The sequence below is a fragment of the Zonotrichia leucophrys genome, chromosome 1 (assembly GCF_028769735.1).
Source record: "Zonotrichia leucophrys gambelii isolate GWCS_2022_RI chromosome 1, RI_Zleu_2.0, whole genome shotgun sequence".
NCBI classification, from domain to species: Eukaryota; Metazoa; Chordata; class Aves; order Passeriformes; family Passerellidae; genus Zonotrichia; species Zonotrichia leucophrys.
This window is the reverse complement of record NC_088169.1, coordinates 32,568,466-32,584,839: the sequence shown is the minus strand read 5'-3', so window position 1 is coordinate 32,584,839 and position 16,374 is coordinate 32,568,466. Positions and strand designations below refer to the sequence as shown.

Below are 16,374 nucleotides of genomic sequence, written 5' to 3'. Positions count from 1 at the left end.
AGCTGCTTGATCTAATAGTGCTGATGAGCTACTGTTATGGTTGTCATTAAAATGCTAGCACTTGCCAACAACTGACCTCATCATAGTATCAGAAGTTTTACCATCATTTTTCCTTGAATCTGAATAGGAATTATTTGGGGCAATTATGCGTGGTTGGAAAATGTTGGAGGATATTAATGGCTTCTATTGTAGCTTGATTCTTGAAAACACATTTTAACTGCCCAAGGAGAAGATACTTAAATATAAACATGTACTTTTCCTGCCTGCAAACCAGATCAGTTTCAATTAGGAATCTGCCTCAAACTCTGTGTTAGAGAATATCCCTCCAGCAGTTGAAGCATTAAAGCTTGTAAGATTTAAAGGGACAGCAGGCATTCATTCTGGAGGTATCTGTGCTCAAAAACTGTTTTACTGCTCTCTCACTGTGCTTATCTCTCCCCAGCAGCACTATTTTGAAACAAAACATAATCCAGATCAGTTACTGACAGCAGAATTAGAGGAAATTACCTGAAGTTTTACTTGCTTTAATGATCTTATTGAAATAGTATTTATTTGTATGCCCTCCTCTCCCATCCCTCTTACCAGCTGACTCCAGCTTCCTGTATTTGTTAGGAAAAAAAAATATTTTTTAGAACTCAGATACATTGGTTCTCCTAGTAGCACTTCTAATTTGAGGGACTTTGCAAACAATGGGAGCTGTGGCCCTTACCATTGTCATCAAAGGTAACTACAGTGTTGTGTCGCCGCACTACAGAAGCCTGTGGTTGTATTAAGAAACATCAACATTAATGAAGTTATTATCCAACCAACAGGATGAAAGTCAATGTGCCCTCCAAATAATTGTTTATGGTAGGTAGACCTTTTCTCTAAATAACTTGTAAAAATGTGAGATAAGGACTTGTTTAATGATCAGCGATTTCCACACAGAATTTAGATATGACATGGCACCTACCACTGTGGCAACAAGCTCAATCAGCTACAGGCCAAATGTTTCAAAGACTCTTATTGTTTCAAAGTTAATTGAATTGCTGCTCAAACCTCCCATCCTGTTCCTCTGAGAGGAAATCTCTCCCATTGGATAGAGCTTCAGGGAGGTGCTCAGATGATCTATCAGTTTTCTGCCAATGCAGACTTTTTATATGACTTCAGGTACATTATGTGGGACAAAAACTGTAGATTTCATTTAGGTAACTGAACAGAGGTGTGTTTTTGCATGTGTGGGTACAGTTATAAACTAAGGCCACATTCCAACTCTGTCTCAAGGGGTAGGCACCAGGTCCTTCACTCATCTACAGCACATGGTTGGATTTCTGCAATCTGAGACTACTGGACACACATCATTAGGTGTTGGTAAACATGGTGAAAAGAATCAATATGTCCAACTACAAATTTTCAGAAAACTGGCTTTGAAGACCCTTGCTGCCCAAAGGAGTTCCTTATACTGTCTTGAGATCCCCAGCTCCATGGCAGCAGGGTATTGATTCAGTATTCCTGGAAGCTGTCAGGCTGAGAGGACACCTGCCAGCCCTACAGACTGCCCTGCTCCTGTGAGCTCCTGTGAGCACCTAGATGTGTGCCTGAGCCCCTCACTTGTGGAGTCACTTCTGTGTCTTCAACCAACGGTCCCATGCATGCATGAACACAGCAGGAAAACCAGGAGGGAGTACCCCAGAACATTATGTTTGGCATACTCAATGAGGTTTAAATTGCTGATCCAAACCAGGCAGCTAAAGACTTCAGCTCTGGAGTTTGTACAGTTTGGCAAGACCTGCAACCTTTAGGCTGTTGTGTGGAAGTGAGTGGCCATTTCCTCCTCAAACAGGTTAAAGATTTTCAAAGACTGAATTGGGCCTCACTGAGGAAGAAGGCTGAGGAAACAGTTCCTGCCTAGGGAAGCATAGCTAGCTCTATGTGCCAAGCACATCACAGTGTATGTGGCATGGCTAGCTCAGCATACTCTGCTTTACTGAGGAATTTAGTTGCCTTGTAGATACTTGCAGTCAGCTTTGTAGACACCTAGCACACCTTAGATCTCCAGCCCATCCTCCTTCCATATCTTAGTTCTTTGTATCATAAGATGATTATGGAACTTTTCTATTTCAGAAGTGGGCTCAGAAAAATGTGGATAAATATTTTTTAAAAATAAATTTTAGATCACAAGGTGCCAAGCTACAGTAGCTGTGAGGTCCATAGTAAATTGTCAGGGGTTAAACTGAGGTCAGTGACAAAAAGCTCATTCATTCCAATGAAAACAGGACTGGTCCTCAAGGAGGCAAGTATTGAAAGAGAACTTGTAAGAAAACCACATGTGATTACCTCCCCTCTCTTAAAATAGCTGAGAAAGCAGGAAATATCCAAGCCTGGGTTCCTACATCAACTAAGTTATAGGCAAAGTGCACACTCGCAAGTAAGAAGTCTTCAGCAGCTGCAGCATCACAGAATCTCTCTGTAACAGCACTCCATACGTTATCCAGCAGAATACTTGCCATCCTCATTAAAATCCTGGCCAAAACCTCTCTAAGCATACTGTTAATTTAATTCATGCAGCAGCATTAGCTTTCACACTCCATACTAGTAAGGATAGGCTCTTACTGATTCTTGAAGGTATTGCCTTGCTGAGAGACACTCAGCAGCGGGATGGAGGGAGGTGCTTGGAAAATGTTGGATGAATAGTAGGAGGACAGCCAAGTAGCATGGAATAAGAAGGTGATGCCTGTCTGTTGGGCTGAAGTTCACTTCCTCTCTGGATATATCTTAAGTTGTCACAACTGGAGAGAACTTAGTGCTAGATCTCATAAAATACTTCGGATGACCAAAATTTTCTTGCACCTAATGCTAACCACTCTTGCCAAGCCTCAGAGAAGCTTATTCCCAAGTCTCTTACAAGACCTGTATCCTAGCCTGTTCATGCATTGGCTAAGAATTTTTTTTATTTTTGTATTAACTTAATTAATTTTGTTCTTCTGCACAGAAGAACAACTCTCAGTTATGTTTATAGCTGGTTCTGTGTCATTCTGCAGCCCTGTTGTTCAAGCAGGAAAACAAACAAATAAATTATGTAGTTGTGACCCTCTCTTTCCCACACTGCTAAACACTTTCCCACCTCCCTTACAGAATGACGTGCCTTGTCATGTGGCTTATCACAGGACAAAAACCAGAGTTTTGGGAAGCTTCTTTTCAAAGTATCAGCTGTTAATAGCTGTTTTTGAATAATGCCTCTGTATCAGTATCTCAAGTTTTTAAAAGGAACTTTTATAAAGGTTGGCTTGCCTGTGCTTCATATATGAGTTAACTGATAACTTTGGAGCACATGCCTGTGAAGCAGGTCAATGAAGGATAGCTATTTCTATACCTGTCACTCAGCTGGGCATGGGATTGGAGTGGGGGTGGCAGCAGGAACTGTTGTTTTAAGCTAATGCTGGCTTTCTTCACTCTGTTCCTGCCTTGTGTGCTCCCACACAATTTACAGCCCCACAGGTCTGTGCTGAGCTCTCAGACAGCTTGGTTGCCAATTTGGGGTCGCTGAAGTGGCATCTTGCAGCCACTGCATTTTCTCCAAAGGCCAGCAAGGCCAGCACTGTTATGTTGGGTACAACTGTCCTCTGGAAAGGCCACTGTTCCTCCAGCATCCTCTGAAGGATCTTTGTGTATTTCTTTTCAGCAGTAATAGCATATAAGGTCCATAGTCTCAGAAAGGAAAAGGCCTTACAGTTTCCCTCTTCCAAACCTTTGTTCAGAAAAGTAGCATTCTGAAACCTTTTTAGCCTGATTCTTGCAGAAGCAATAAGAAATTATAGCAACTTTTCTCTATCCTTGTCTCTGGTGCTTTGCAGGCATTACTTTACTCTGAACATATGTTCAGAAGGTCCACGATCAGCATTTGTGGGCTTGGATTGCATCTCCCCACTTGCGAATTCCAGGAAACTATTTTCCTTTATAGAGCAAGTGACCATAAATACTGCTTATTTTAGTGCTGCTTTGAGTTGTCTGAGTAATTTATAGTAGACTGGGAACATACTGCTTGTTAGCTTTGCATATTTGTTAACGAATGCAGTCTGTCAGACATAAACCTGTACTTTGTGTATGTGATTCTACACCTTATCAATGCACAAGCTGTGAGAAGAGTCACTGATACATTCCTCTGGCTTCCATATCTGAAGACACCAGTTTGAATTATACCTTGTTGTTGTAGTCTCAAAATAGACAAGAGAAAAGAAAATCACTCAGTGAGTAGATTAAAAAAAGAAAACTGGAGATTTTAGAGGCCTTGACATTTTTTCCTCCAAGACTTTAAATACTGTGTTCTTGTTATTCTGCTACTACAGCAACAGGATGTGTTAGAAATGTTTAAAATAGCCATAGACATACTTCTGCATGCTGTGTTTTTAAAACGAACAGGACAGTGGACTGTCTTCACCCTGAAATACAGATCAGGTTCATGTGTGTAGCATGACTCACTGGCAAGTGCAGCTAGGAGAAAGCACTGTGCTAAACCCCACTGTTTGTGGTCTAACAATGTTAGCCATGACCAGTAAACATCTCTTGGAAAAAAACAAAAAAACCCCAAACCCACTCTTTGGGGTATTCTGGGTATTCTGCCCATTTCCTCCTAATTTCAAACCCACCCTCACTGCTGCCAAGTCACAGCAGCCATTTCTGGTGCACTGGATCCAACAGGAGACACAGTAGGCAGGAGGAATCAATGTGTTTTCTGTGCTACTCTGCAAGCTGCCGTGCCACCACACCCTCTGCAGTTGCTTATGGAATGTTTTCCATCCATCTGAGACGTCATGTCAGCCGCTCTTCAGAGAGTGGATAAGCAGATTCAGCTCGGGCTGCAAGAGCTCAAAACTCCCTTTCAGATTTCATAAACTTGATTTAGGATATTTTGATAGTATGAATCTAGACTCATGAAAAACATTTACATTTCCGTGCTCCACTGTTTTTACTCAGTATGCCTTTTAGCAAAATCCACAAAGACTCACTGTGGATTCTGGAGCAGCTTATGGTTTATTAACCACTGCCCCTGTCCTGGATGTTTATGTGGAAAGCTTCAGTTCAGCTGAAAGCTAAGCTAAATGTAGCGGCTGCCATCCCCTGTGAGAAGGTGCATGGGTCCCTGTGGGGCTGCTGGGGGGTAGCAGATGCATTTTTTCCTCCTCATTTTTTCCTAAGAGTAGAACTTCGTTCAAAACAAACTTATTACTAGCATGATAAAACAGGTTTAGATAAGCCTTGCAAATTGCTTTGTGACTGCTTATTTACTTTGTCTGAGAAGCACATCTGAATTTGGTGTCTGCCTGTTTGGGAGGCTCATTTGCATGCAGACTAGCACCAAAATAACTGATGAATCTGATTTCCTCACAAGTCAGTTTGTGAACACTTCTGGAATATGTATAAATGCAGAGCCTATGCTTACTGCAGGCATATTTTTTCATCAGTCCCAGCCTGGAAGTTGGGCTAAATTGACAGATCCAGGTTTCATTCCAGCCTTTCCTGGTCCTGCACTGTGCTGGAAATACATTGGCTACTGCTGGACTTAGAGAAACAGTGTCCCACAGCTCCCTGTTTGAAGCGTTAAGCCATTTATACGATTTCTTTTTTTCCCTGTGAGTCCCAGGCAAAAGCTAGCCCAGAAGAGACGATTGGTTTCTGGAAGGGCTTCACTGTAAGCCTGACTTGGTGAATCCAGACTGCTCTGTGTATGAGGTACTTTGGCAAGGGCAACTCATGCTGTTTGTGTGTAAGCAGCTCACTGGGCAGCCTTGGTATCTCAGTGTAGATGTTGCTTTTGCATTCAGTTTTTTTACAAACTCAAATAATTTTATTTTTTTTAAAGAGAAAATAAAGCAATTTTCAAATATTTGAAATATTAATATTTCAAAAATTAATATTTCAAATATTAATTCAGTCTAAACTTAGCTAAGATTTCTTGTGCAGCCATCTGCATTGTCTAAACTAGCCCAGTTTGAGAGAACAGTTGAAGTTAAACCAGCTCAACTTCTAGTCAGACTAGATTTCAACTTACCTGTTGATATGAGCTTCTTATCTCAAAGAGTCTGAATTAGTCTTCTACAGCAAGATAAGAGATGTATAGCTATATTCTCCCTGTTACTTCTTGTCTGACTAGTACCCTCAGGCAACCATCCACCTGCAATTAGTGTGAATAGTACACTATTATAATCTAGTAGATGGGAATTAATCAGCATACTCACTGTTGTTTGACTCAGTGTTGTTTTGACTGTATTTTAATAAGGTAGAATCAGGCCACAATAACAGCAACTGCCTCTCTAGCATCTTTTGGGAGTTATTCCTTGTGTAGCCCTTTTTTGCAGTATTTTGAGAAGACTTTCATGAGAAGGTGATGAAAATCGGCTTGAAAATTCCAGACATGCACGTTAAAACATTGGATTAGTGCTCCATCCCACAGGTGTTGCCAAAATTAATTTTCCCAAGGGAAAAGAAAGTCTAAAAAAATTAACCAAACAAGCAAAAGTGAACAATGGTTTTTGCTATGCGCTAACAGAATATTAAATTAAAACTTACTGGTTTTTAATTTTACAGTTTAGCTGAAGATTTTAGAGAAAAAAGTCCTGTGTTTGTCAGTGCAAGATTCAAACATGTCACACCCTGAGAAAGACTTTTGTCTGAGGTAATGCCTTGAACATTCAGTAGGTTTCTTTGATCGGGGTGGATTGTTATGAAAATCTCTACACCTATATTGTTGTATCTTTTTTTGGAAAGTATCTTCTTCAGAGATGACTTGTGTGGAAACTGTGTACATGTCTAGTTGAAGAGAAAGCAACTGCTGTCTCTCTAACAGAGAAACAAACATGTAACAGATGTGTGCAGAACGACCTGGTGCAGAGAATGACCCAAGTTGGTGCTGTGGCAAACTGTCTGAGCCAAATGTGCTAAAGGAAGGCTGAGAACAATTTTTCACTCCACATCTAACCATGGCACTTAGTCAGCAGTGCCACACTGGAAGACATGGGGAAATAAAAAAAACTCAAGAATGATGGTTCACTTCCTCCTTGGTCAGCTTGGGGCACCGTTATCACCACCTTCTAGTTTCCACTGTACAGGTGTCGAGGCCACAAGTTTGCATTTTGAGAGAGCTTCATTAGAGAGACAAAGAATTTGAATAACTGTAAGAGAAAATTTTGGCTATAGTAATCTAAGCAATAGCAGGGAGGGGAACAGTAGATGAAGAGTCATGAGAGTTTGAAGAGTGCTGAGTAGTTGATTTTTACCATTAGCATTAGTTGTTTGGTTTTGTGCTTAAATATAGATTAAAGGGGCTAAATTGATGAATCTAACTTTGAGTGTCATGGCTGTGGAGGACTTCTCATCCCCAGGGTAATCCTTCCAGCACTGGTGGAAGGAACAGTGGTGAATCCACATAGGGAAATGTATTATGTCAGTGTTTGTGCTGAATTAAAGCTCTGTAGAGGCAGGAAATTTCATTCTCTGTATCAATAACCCAGGATTTCTCCATTTTGCTGTTTCTCTGAAAAAGTATTAGAAAACACAAAAGCATGTCAGGTTCATAGAGAAAATAAAATGCTATGCTGCTTTCCTGTTATAGAAAAGTAACCATTTACATTTAAAGCAAGTTAAGAAGATATTTTCCTTTTTTTTTTTTCTGTCTTGACTTTTCTGATATAGCCTAATTCAATTTTACTGAATAAATGTTTTTTTCTAGAACTGTTTATTCCTTTCATTGGCCTGAGAACAGGAAATACCTGGAATATATGTTCTTGGAATGAGTTTTTGCAGTGTAGCACTGAGAACTCATGATTTTAGGGCCAGAATTTTTGAGCTGGAAGCACGTCACGTTACACTGGTCTCTGCAACCACAACCCCAGATGGCAGTATTGGTGGTTAGGAAAGGATGGAAAGACCTTCTTTTCCAGTGCAGAAGGGTTCTCAGTATTGAGCCATATATAACCCCAGTTACATTGCTATGGTCTCACTTTGAGAGTACTGAGGTGGAGAAGGGGTCTGCTTTTCTGCCAGAAAAGGGAGAGGAACAGTATGAGGAACTCCTGTATTTATTTCAGCATCAAGGATGTGAACTCTCATCCCACTTCTCTTTTCTCCACCTGCTGCTAACCTCCAAGTCTTTTACACAGTTTAGTGGTGATAAGCTATGGTGGTCATTAGAAATTTGCATTGAAATGTTACTTACATGGGAAGTGGCTGGCTGTATGTCTCAAAACTGATATTTCAATGAAACCATGAACATTTCTGTTCATTGGTTATACTCGGGTTCATACTTTCAAGCTCTGCTATGACTCTGTGATGGTCAGATACTTTGCATTACATATGTGTGCTCATGACAGAGAGAGAGCTGTGCTTGTCCTGCAGGTATGTGACTGGACAAGATGCTCTTCTCCCCACAGCACTATAACACTTACACTTCTATTTGGTGTTGAATTAAAAATATCAGAAGTGCATGGAGATCTATAGACAGAAGTGCTAATACCCTAATTCAGCTTTCTTAATGGTACAGAAAATAGACTGGTTTACATCAGGCAGGGAACACAGCCTTTTGGCTTCCAGGAGAAAGAGAATTTGAGTAAAAACACATATTTGTTCTCTTAAGCATTTTCCCTTCCTTTCATTGACTTTTCCAAGCTTCTCTACATACTATATTTTTGGTATGACTTGATTTAAAAACAGATTGAAAACTATACCCCAAATGGCCTCATATACCTGTACAGCAATGTGGCCTGCATGGCTGAGATCCATGGGGATCGGACTTACAGGCTGCTGCAGTGTAATAGGAAAGGCTAAAAAGGACTGTCTTGCTAGTAGCTGCATGGAGGTGGGTCATGTCAGCTACTAAGAAACAAAAAGCTGTCTCCTGGTACTTCATAGGAAGTTTGTGATTGTAGGTTAGATAACTGATAATGACATGGAAGAAAAATGAAACAAACTGTTTCATCAATTGATGCTCTCCCTGTTGGTCTTTTGTGTGATATTTTTCTCATTGGTTGCCCTTCAACAGCTCACATTTTTTGAATGCTTATAATAATGAATATATGCATAAGAATCATATAATCATGGAGTAATTTGGGTTCTAAGGGAACCTTTAAAGACCATTTAATCCAACACTCCTGCCAAAGGCAGGGACATCTTTCATTAGATCAATCTTCTCAAAGCCCTGTTTAACTTGAATCTGAAACCTCAGTGATGGGATATTTACAGCTTCTCTAGGCAAACTGTTTTAGTATTTTACCATCCTTTTAGTAAAAAGTGTACATTTTTGTCTAATCTAAATCTACTCTCAGTTTAAAAATGTTGCTCCTTGTCCTGTTGCTGCAAGCCTTGGTAAAAGTCTGTCTTGGTCTTTCTTAAAAGCTGCTTTTTATATATCGAAAGGTCTCATTGAGGTCTCTCTGGAGCCTTCTCCAGGCTCAACCACAACTCTCTCAACCTTTTTTCATAGGAGAAGTGTTCCAGCCCTTGGATCCTTTTTGTGGCTCTCTTCTGAAACCAGTCTTACCTTTTACATGTCTTACTTATACCGGAGCGGGACACAGCACTCCAGGTGGGGTGTCGTGAGAGTGGAGTAGATGGGAAGAATCACGTCTCTCAACTTGCTGGCCATGTTTTTTTGATGCAACCCGGGATACAGCTGGCTTTCTGGATTGCCACACAGTATTCCAGCTCATGTCCAATTTTTCATCCATTGGTATCTCTGGCACTACTCCCCAGAGCTGCTGTCAATCCATTCATCCCCCAGTCTGTATTGATATTGGTAATTGCCCCAACCCACATGCACATGGCCTTATTCATGAGGTTTGTATAGACCCTTCCCTCAAGCATGCCAAACACACCACACAGCTTGGTGTCATCTGCAAACTTCTGAGAGTGCATTCAATCCCACTGTCTGTGTCACTGATGAATGGTACTGGTCCCCAATACAAACCCTTGAGGATCACCATTCGTTACTGGTTTCCATCTGGATACCAAACCATTGACTGTAAATCTGTGGACGTGGCCATCCAGTCAATTCCTTACCCATCTAACAGGCCAAATCAAGACGGAAGACTGTATCAAAACAGAAGTTCATGTCATTGATTTCTACACAGAGAGTAAGACAGGTGGTGAGGAAAGCCTGCGCAGGAGTAATAGACTCTGCTATGCTGCTGTGATCTAATTCAAAAGGTCATATTCCTATACATATTCATGTATGTTTGATTTCCACACTTATCTGAACAAAGCATACAGACTACTGAAGACAAGACTATGCAGGAACATTGTAGTCTTTGTGCTTGGCTGAAGTATGAGGCTGTCTAGAGAGCTAAAAAGGGAAGCAAACCTCAGTCTCTGCCATAACGATAAATTTTGTTCCCCTCAGCTCATTTACTTGTTTTGGAACTGACAAGACCATTGTGAGTTTCCTTTCATAAGATTCATGCAATTAGCTGGTGTCTGAAAAATAAAACACCATTCAATTCATTGAGAAGGTGTTCTTCATTTTGCTAGTGGTAACTTTAACATGTTGATTGCAAAGCAGCTTCTTCAGTAGAATAGATAGCAGATGAAAATAGACCAGAAGGGAAGCTGCTAACCAAAGAGTTCTGCAGCCATCCCAACTTCCCCCCTGCTCTGTGTATGCCAACCACAGCCTGCTGGCCTCAGACTGACTGTTAATCTTCACAGCTGCACCTCCACCCTCTCCACAGAGCTAAGAGACAAGAACAGAAACAGCTTGGATTAAGTGGAGAAGGTTCACTCTGAATGCCATGTTTTCAGTAGGACAGGCATGTGATGGTAAATGTTGATAAAAAATATGAATCCAAGAGAAGACAGCATGTCACTGTCCAACTTGGGGAGTTTTCACTCGATTGTAACACCTTCTCACTCTGGAGATGCTCATGCAAAGGCTGACAAAACTGTGATAGTGCTGATATAAACACTGCCCTGTAGTATTTGGAATAAAAGGTGTCTTTTCATTAGGACTGCTTCTTTCCCTCTGTGCCCTCCTCCAGTTGCCAGGGGCTGGAGTCTCTCAGCTCCTTAGGCAATTGCTGTATGTTACAGGCTTCCCTCACATCCTAGAGACATTTCTTTAACATGATACTTTGTAAGGTGAAGGTGCTTTTATCCAGATTCTGTCTCCAGGCTGAGGTAGGGTCATCAAGCTTTGGTGTGTTTAACTGCATCCTGACGCTGCAGCTGCTACCGATAGGTTTTACTGTTCGCAAGAAAACCCTTGCATTACTAACCACTCTCTTTCCCATCAGGACTGTGGTGTTTTGGGTTTTATTTGTGGAATGATGTAAGAGCAGTGCTTGGCATTTCTCTCTTCTGGGTGAAGGATCTTAGTCCTTCCCATAGCCATTTCTTCTGGCAGAACTTCATCCCACAAGAAGGCAGACTGTCCAGCAGTCTGGACTAGAGCAGGAGCAGGACAAGGTATATTCAGAAGCTGACCTGAGCTCTTGTGCTAGTAGTTTAAAATGACTGTGCAATGTTTTTGCCACTAATCAAAGGAAGTTTTCTTCCAGCATGTAAGAAATGGAGCAGAAAGGTTGCTAGAAATCTTTGCAGAAAGGAGAAGGCACTGGAGGGTGGGGAGAGTTACATCTGTCTATGAGCGTGAAGCGAGAGGCCTCTGCAGTAGCGCCATGGGTTGTACACAGAGTTTTGGGAGTCCTTGAGAATCTTGGTTTGTGGTTTAGTTGAAGCACTGAGCTAATACTGAGGTTGGCTCTTAAAGACTATGCACCCATTCATTTATTTCAGTAACTGGCTTTTGGAACAGGCAGATACCACTTTCTAAATTGTCCAGATCAAGGCTTGTATTTCAGCCTTGACACACACTGTTACCTTACCACTCTCCAGCACTGTTATAGTCCATAAATGAATTCATTCACACCACTATAATTTTCAGTGCCTTGCTAAGGGTGGCCATCAGCCTGAGGGCCATTAAAACTTGCATGTTTGTATTTTCAGTGTTGTTGTCTTTTTTTTTTTTTGGTACTTTTGTTCTGTGACTGACTAACAGCAGTTTCTTCAGCTGCCTGTTACAGAATTATTGAAATCTTCCTAGGCCTTGCAAGCAATACATTTTCTGCCCTGCACCCTGGATATTGCACTGTTCCCTCATATTATTTTCTACAAAGAGGAAAACTTTCGTCAGACAGAAGAAGATCAGCTCCCAAAAATGTATTTGACTTGCTCAGTTGTTCCAGTGTTTCTGAGTAATGAACATGTGTTACTTTTAAGCAAACAATACTGAAAAAAATCCAATTATAGTAGTAATTTTAAGTGTAAAAAACAGAATAGTTAAATTCTGATGTACAGCTGGATCTTCTTAGTTCCTAAACAGCACAGATCCAACTGTTTCTTCCTTTTCTTGTGAATTAGTGGCACAGATAAATTGTACCATAGAGACTAATACAGTTCAGGCGTGAAAACATTTCACTCTTCCAGTATATAAACAGTTCATATGCTTTGGCTACATCAGTATGTAACTCTAGTTGCACACTAATAAAAGGTCAGATTAATTATATATGATAAAGGCAGGGTACTGCTATATAAAGCAGTTACAGGATGGACCAATGCATTAGCAGGCTGAGTTCTTAGTGCACTCAAAAGCTTTTAAAGTGGAAAAGCTATTTTTCCGTCTCAGGCAGATTTTTGTCTATTAAATATTTTCTTTGAGTTGTCCCCATGACTCCATTTCTCCTTTTTTTGTTTCCTCCAGACCCACACGCCAAAACAAATCCCAGAGCCCTCATCAGCCCTGCACTGCAGGGAGAAGTCTGGATAAGATCCCCAGCCTAGGCAGTAAACACAATGTGATAAGCGGGTAGCTGTCACTGTCACCCAAGGGCATCCTGGGCACCCACTGCTGTCCTGCTGGGGGAAGGACTGAACATCAAAGTCAGGTTTCTGCAGCAGTAAAGTAGGGCAGATGAATAAAGGAAAACATTTTAATAACTATGCATTATTAATGTCACTAGCAGGCTATTAAATCACCCATACAACAGGCATTTAATGAAGGGAAATATGTTGTTTGAACATTGTGTAATTGTCAAACTGACTCATCTGGCATGCTTTGCTTCTTGAGCTATGACAGTTTCGTGAGGTTGCCAGCAGAACTGAAAAGGTTGGCATTTCACTGTGGAGATTCAGAATCATCTTACAGCTGAAGCTACAAAGTCATATTGGAGACAGATAAATTCAGTCTGCTTTTTTTGTGACAAATCTTTATACTGTCTTCATCGGTCTACCTGTTGGTTTCCCACTCTATAAAGACATTGTAACATTTTCTTCCCCTCAATGCTTCATCTTTTTAGGGTATAAGACACAGCACAATTATTGCAGACCTAAGATACTGTTTTAAATTGAACTTTTTGTCAGATTTACTAGCTAGTGCATTGTTAAAAGGCTAGTCACAAAACCCTTTGCATCTGCAATTTAACTTTAATTTGAAATTCAACTTCGAAGGAATCAATATTTAGTAGGTTTTTGCAGTTTGACTAGGTCTGCTTATGTAAGGAAAACAAGCTTTTCCACTGCTGCATTTAGATTAAGAATGAATTTCCCAAGGCTTTAAGAAAGTGGAAGAAATAGGATATATGTATAGGATGTTAAACATTTTTCTAGCAAGAAGAGTCCTGAAGAAATGAAATACATTCCATGGAATCCCTGAGTATACAAAATACCCAATGTAAGTATCACCATGTGTCCTCTTGACAAATTTCAGACTTTCAGAAGTACCTGTGAAGGTATTCTGACTTCCTAAGAAGTCAGCATTTTTTTCCCAAGAAAAGCAGTGGACTAAAGCTATTTTGGCAAAATCAAAAAGCGAAGTCAGGGATTTGATGGAAGTCAGTTTCTTATTCAATCAAAGCCCTTCTTTTTTTTTTTTTTTTTCTTTTCCTGTTTTTTTCATTTTGATATGACATAATACGGCAGAAAAGTTGAGCAAGAAGTGGATTTTACTCCTCCAATATATCTCAAGCATAATTTAATACTCTTCTGAAGATAGTAGATTATTAGAGCATGGGTCTGGGCTCTAATGGGTAGTGCTCTTAAGCTCTACATAGTAGCAAACTATCTGCCTTGAGTGAAAGCAGTAAGTTTTGCTTTACTTTTTTTAATGGGGGCTTATCCTTAGAAATAGTCATAGCAAGAAACATGTACATTGTAGCAAAAGTAGAACTGGTTGTTTAACAGAAATAATGTGACTGACATGAACAGAACTTAGCCCTGTCCTTTGCTACCCTACAGTTTTGTAAAATACTCTGGGGAACTTCTGTGCAATCAGTGAATCTCTCCCCAGTTTTTATCAGCTAGAGTCAGTTGTTCAGGCCAGTGGTGCACCAGGGAAAACTTTGGGACAGCTGCCAAGGTACCCGATGAAAAATGATACATGTCTGCAGAAAATTAAAAAATGCCCCCAGCTGCTTTTTGTGTATGACCCAGCCTTGTTGATGTGCACAGTGGGATGATGAGAACACCCCAGAAGTCAAGATTTCAGGGAGATGAGGCACTAGAAAGTCTCATCTCAGATTGCAGTCTGTCTAGGCATGGAGATTTTCACTCCCCTTGGTACTGGGACAGCTTTAATGCCCAGCAGTTCTCCAAGTGGGAAGATACACAAACTCAGGCGCATCAGGTAACTATTGCACAAAGGTCTGGGCCAGTTCAGTGTTTGACCGTATTTTGATCTTATTTCTTCTGTCTTAACAGTGATGCAGAAATTCAGTGAAAGAGAAAAATAAAGAAATTTTTTTTCATGGACTTTTACCATGAAAAAAGAGCAAATCTGTGTGCTCTAAATGCAACAGGTTTGGCATTAACTTCTGTCAAACTGCAGCTTCTCTTAGCTGCTAATACATGAGAACATCATCACAGTTTGTGTTTCAATTGCTGTCGAAGTGTGAGTATCAGCATTAAAAAGAGCTATACTTTGATCATTGTGAAATCTTACATTAAATTTGTGATTCTTTGTAACCACTGAAAGCAGTCACACACAGGCTGTGTTTAACATATTTGTTCTTTCATTTACCAAAAGGTATTTTCACATCAAAACAGTGTCATCAGCTGGAATATACAGTGTATATTTGCCCTTGCTCTTCACAGGGAAGAGATGAAGCAGTTTGATTTATTAATAAACCAAAGAGCTTTTGCCATAAATCAGAATTCATCAGCTTTTTTTTCCTTACATAAACTACTATTCTAATTGGATTTTCACTCCCAGATATTATCTGGGTAAAGACCATAATCACATATTTCAAGTTAATTGTAACAGAACACAAATATACAGACAGATTTAGTGATAAAGGACTTTTAGTTCCAAAACTGAGTCATAAATGAAAAGAGATCAACAAACAAAGGAGGGAGAAAGACAATATTGCATGGTACTGATGGGGAGGTTGGGTGCATGTAGTCCTCTCTGATCTTGACAAGATCTGTCTTTTTTTTTTTTTTTGAAGACTTTAGGAGGCTCTAGATTTAAGAACTTTTTTTTTAATCTTTATTTGTGAAATATAAACCTTAGTGACAGATTTTCTTAGCAGAAAGGGAACTCAGCTGTCCTAGAAGGTAATGTGTCCAACCACACTCTCTCTCCTGAGTTCAGCAGCCATACAAAACCTGCATTTGATTGCTTTGGGGTTTATTATTAAGTGTCTCTAGGATTCCCTCACAGACATTCATCAAAGATGTTAGGATTTATTTCTTTTCTTTTTTAAGACCATTGAATAAAAATTTGTGCTAAATTAAATGTATTAGATATATATTATGTTATAATAAGGAGAAAAGAAATGTTTCCCATTCCATCCAATTTATAAATGTAGTTTAAGCTACAGTGGTGGATATTTGTAGATTATTTTTCCTATACCTTTTATTTTTTTTTCTTCTGCCAAGGCACATACTGGGGCAAGGAAGGAAAAGATCATGTGGGACAACAGGCAGGTGTTATTTCTTGCCAAGGCTCAGGTTCTTGACTGCCAAGCTTGATGTAATTTGGGGAGTCTGATTCTCAGCAAAGCAGTCTCAGCTCAGAGCTGTCCTTTGTTTTTACTACTTTTTTTTCTCCTTGTTTACAAGCTGAATTCTGCACGTCAAAATTTTTCATTCCTCCAGTGGGCTGTAGCTGTCTCTAAGTGACAGCCCATTTTCACAGTTCTGTTTATCATCTCGTGTTTCTTGAAAATACAGAAAAGGTTTTCAAAAGTCTCAGGTGTGGGTGGTTTGAATTGTCACATATATAATGTAAGTATGTCTTTCTTCCAGGTGTAACCAGCAGAAAAATGGAGGGTGTTGGTTTTGATCCTGACATATCCTCTAGTTTCTTTTATCTCTTACTCAAAATCTGGTTTCTTTCACCTGAATAGAGTCAAC

The 16,374-nt window shown here is 40.1% G+C and overlaps 1 protein-coding gene across 1 annotated transcript in view; it reads left to right on the top strand.

The window, feature by feature from the left end:
- ATP10A (ATPase phospholipid transporting 10A (putative)) overlaps positions 1 to 16,374 on the top strand; it is a 108,951-nt gene that overhangs the window by 42,819 nt on the left and 49,758 nt on the right. The gene's annotated exons all lie outside the window — the stretch shown is intronic.